The sequence below is a fragment of the Dendrobates tinctorius genome, unplaced genomic scaffold (assembly GCF_039654945.1).
Source record: "Dendrobates tinctorius isolate UK_male_01 unplaced genomic scaffold, ASM3965494v1 ptg000116l, whole genome shotgun sequence".
Taxonomy (NCBI): domain Eukaryota; kingdom Metazoa; phylum Chordata; class Amphibia; order Anura; family Dendrobatidae; genus Dendrobates; species Dendrobates tinctorius.
The window spans coordinates 27,990,038-27,994,383 of record NW_027361784.1 but is presented as its reverse complement, the minus strand read 5'-3'; positions in this window follow the sequence as shown (position 1 = coordinate 27,994,383).

The window sequence follows — 4,346 nt, the reverse complement described above, 5'->3', positions numbered from 1 at the left end:
ATGTTCAGTAGTGAACACTGGGGGTGTGTGCTAACAGAGCAAGAAGAAATTAATGAGCTTGTGGCAATCAAAATACAGCTCCCTGCCCAAGAATGCAGTCCCTGAGAATCCGCTCGGGGGCCTGATAGAAGGTCATAGAGGGCCGTAAATGGCCCTGGGGCCTGAGGTTCCCCACCCCTGCTCTATGCCTTCCACCTCCTCCTTGATGTTATTCTCCACTTTCTCTTCAGCCTCCTCTTCGATGTTATCTTCCTTTCTCCTCCTCGCCTTCCTTGATGTTTTCCTTTTTCTTTGTCCTCCACCTCGTCCTAATTGTTTTTCTCCTGTTTCTCTTCAGCCTCATCTTCGATGCTATCCTCCTCTCTCTTCTCCTTCTCAATGTTCTCCACCTTCTTCTCCTCATCGACGTTATCCTCCTCTTTGTCATCCACCTCCTCGATGTTACACTCCTCTTTCACCTTCACCTCATCCTTGATGTTATCCTCCTTTTTATCCTTCTCCTCCTCGATGTGTCCTCCTCTTTTCTCCTCCACCTCCTCCTCGATGCTCTCCTCCTCTTTCACCTCCAGCTTGTCTTTGATGTTATCCTCCTTTTTGTCATTCTCCTCCTCGATGTTATCCTCTATGTTCTCCACCTCCTCCTCTATGTTACTCTCCTCTATGTCCTCCACCTCCATCTCGATGTTCTCTTTTTCACCTCCACTTCTTCCTCATCTATATGCTCCTTGATGTCATTCTCCTCTATGTCCTCCACCTGCTTCTTGAGGTTATCCTTCCCTAACTCCTCAAACTCCTTCTGCTCTCCGATGTTATTCTCTTTCTCCTCCACCTCATTCTCTCTGTATTTCCAATAAAAGAAAAGCAATGCAGGCACCATGGCTGGAGAGAAGAAGACATGATATAAAGAGAATGAAAGACACAACAAGAGATGAACATAGCACAAAAACATACTCCACCACAAACTTTAACCCGACAGGGACTGCCTGCACCTCAGCTATCATGTGTGATGTCATGATATATGGGGTATACACGTCTAAAAACATCTCTTTATTTTTAATATTTAAAACCTAAGGTTGGCTATAAATACCTTATATACTCTCAAATTGAAGAGAATATGAACAGTGATATATAATACTAAAAATATATATACCGGTTAGTCTAGAGTACAGTGTGGGCCATTTATATGGATACGCCTAAATAAAATGGGAATTGTTGGTGACCCTCAGTTTACAGAGAACATTATGTTCAGTGATGAGGCAAACTTTTTTGAGTGGGCCATTTATATGGATACACCTCAATAAAATGGTAATGGTGACAGTTTTCTTTTGTAGGGTGCCTTGCATTGAAATCTGCTGCAATGACCCGGGTATGGCATTCACCAGACATCAACACAATTTCTATCCGCTCCTCACATGTTAACCTCTGCGACATGTCAATGACTGTAAACAAAGAGAAACTTGTAAATAACTCATGAAATAATAAAGTTATGTTAAAACCAAGCACACTATTGTTTTTCTTGTGAAATTCTCAATAAGTTTGATGTGTCACATGACCCTCTTCTTATTGAAAAAAATAAAGTTGGATCCAAAATGTCCGACTTCAAAATGGCCAACATGGTCACCACCTTGATGTTAGCCATCAAAACCCTATACAGAGGCTATAATGGACTGTCGGTATAAAACACTAGTGTACAGGGAAAGCCATAATCAATCATGTACTGTAGATAGTTCTACCAGTTAAATTCAAATACTATAGGCAGAAGTATTACCACAGAGTTTACCTACCAAATATATCAATAAGCCAAACAGTATCAGACTCTTGAGTGCTGTACAACTGACATCAGAATTATCTGGAGATGTCTGCTTTCACCCCACCCTTCCAAACACTGCCATTCACAGTTCAGCAATGTCTGTGACTGGTAGACTGCCTGATAAGCTGTAATTGGCAGCCTCCGGGAGGGAACTGTAAAATCACACACCCCCCATAGAGGACTGAAGAAATGTCCAGTTGCACTACAAGCAGTGTTATGGTAGTGTAGCAAATCACTTGGGGAAAAAAGATAACACTAAATAGCTGCAACTGACCCTGCTGGTTCCTGTACAGACTAGAGATCCTGACCCCGCAGTTCCTAGGGGTTTCTGTGTGAGCTGAAATAGCGCTAAGCACATGACTAGACAAAGGCAACTCAGACCTATACTGCCTGAAAGGCTGTCGAGTGCTTCACATTGCTCCTAAAGAACTAGAGGGCCAGCAGAGTGCAAATTACCTACAGAAGGGAAAATGTGCTGAAATGGAAAGAGATCTCAGAGTGAGTAAAACATCACAAAATGCTAAATAAGGGATTAAATATGAACTGTTAGAAAATATGCTGCCTACTTCCAAAAAAGAAACAGAAAATAGTTCCCTGGTAAAGAATATAAACAGCAGAAAATAAATCCTAGCTGGTCTTTCACTGACTGGCTTAAACTGCAATAGTATGGCTGAACATCCAAATGAGACTATCACCAGCAGAAAATACCAACAGGGGAAAGTATATAAAGATGCACCCGAAAGGTGGCAGGGCAGGCAAATGAGTAAACTAAAACACCTTTTACCTTAAAAAGACTGACGCAAGGAGAACAGAAACTAAACACCCAGAGAAAAGGTGTATCTGCTGTACCTTGGTGGACAGAGAAGCTGACCACAAAGCACAGTTTCAGGGGTTCAAACACAGACACATGACACAGAGATTTTGTCCTCCAAACAAAACAAATGTGGATATCTCTGCAGTGAGCAACACAGAGATTTTACATACTGTCCTCCAAACAAAACAAATGTGGATATCTCTGCAGTGAGCAACACAGCACAAAACTGAAAAGAACGGTAGAATCAGGGGAGCTAAGGGATTTATTATTATTATTTATTTATATAGCGCCATTAATTCCATGGTGCTGTACATGAGAAGGGGGGTTACATACAAAGATATAGATATTGTGTACAGTAAACAAATTTACAATGACAGACTGGCTTCCAGGGGAAGAGTCTTGAGGAGATCATTTGCATATTCCCAGTGCCTTCTGGGATAAGTGAAGAGTCTCCGCGAGCTCAACGATCACTGGGTTTTGGCCGTTGCAGCTGAAAAGAGGAAATCGGAAAACCAGGGGAAGAGTCTTGAGGAGATCATTTGCATATTCCCAGTGCCTTCTGGGATAAGTGAAGAGTCTCCGCGAGCTCAACGATCACTGGGTTTTGGCGGTTGCAGCTGAAAAGAGGAAATCGGAAAACCAGGGGAAGAGTCTTGAGGAGATCATTTGCATATTCCCAGTGCCTTCTGGGATAAGTGAAGAGTCTCCGCGAGCTCAACGATCACTGGGTTTTGGCCGTTGCAGCTGAAAAGAGGAAATCGGAAAACCAGGGGAAGAGTCTTGAGGAGATCATTTGCATATTCCCAGTGCCTTCTGGGATAAGTGAAGAGTCTCCGCGAGCTCAACGATCACTGGGTTTTGGCGGTTGCAGCTGAAAAGAGGAAATCGGAAAACCAGGGGAAGAGTCTTGAGGAGATCATTTGCATATTCCCAGTGCCTTCTGGGATAAGTGAAGAGTCTCCGCGAGCTCAACGATCACTGGGTTTTGGCCGTTGCAGCTGAAAAGAGGAAATCGGAAAACCAGGGGAAGAGTCTTGAGGAGATCATTTGCATATTCCCAGTGCCTTCTGGGATAAGTGAAGAGTCTCCGCGAGCTCAACGATCACTGGGTTTTGGCCGTTGCAGCTGAAAAGAGGAAATCGGAAAACCAGGGGAAGAGTCTTGAGGAGATCATTTGCATATTCCCAGTGCCTTCTGGGATAAGTGAAGAGTCTCCGCGAGCTCAACGATCACTGGGTTTTGGCCGTTGCAGCTGAAAAGAGGAAATCGGAAAACCAGGGGAAGAGTCTTGAGGAGATCATTTGCATATTCCCAGTGCCTTCTGGGATAAGTGAAGAGTCTCCGCGAGCTCAACGATCACTGGGTTTTGGTGGTTGCAGCTGAAAAGAGGAAATCGGAAAACCAGGCTCATCTTTCATCGTTCTTAAGAAATCTCAAGATGGAAGAGGCCAGGAGCCATTTGGTGAGCTGCATTTCTTGCTACATGTTCACAGACTTACCAATGGAAAAGCCAAACTTCACATGCCACAAATGCAAGCTTGTGTCCCTGTTGGAGGAAAAGTTGCAAAATCTCGAAGAGAGGTTGGCTACGTTGAAGATCATTAAGGAAGGTGAAGAGTTCTTGGATAGAGCAGAATTATCTCTTCATGTTACAGAAAGAGAAGAAATTCGAAGTGCACCTGAAGAAACAGAGGAATGGAGACATGTGACCCAGAGAAGCAG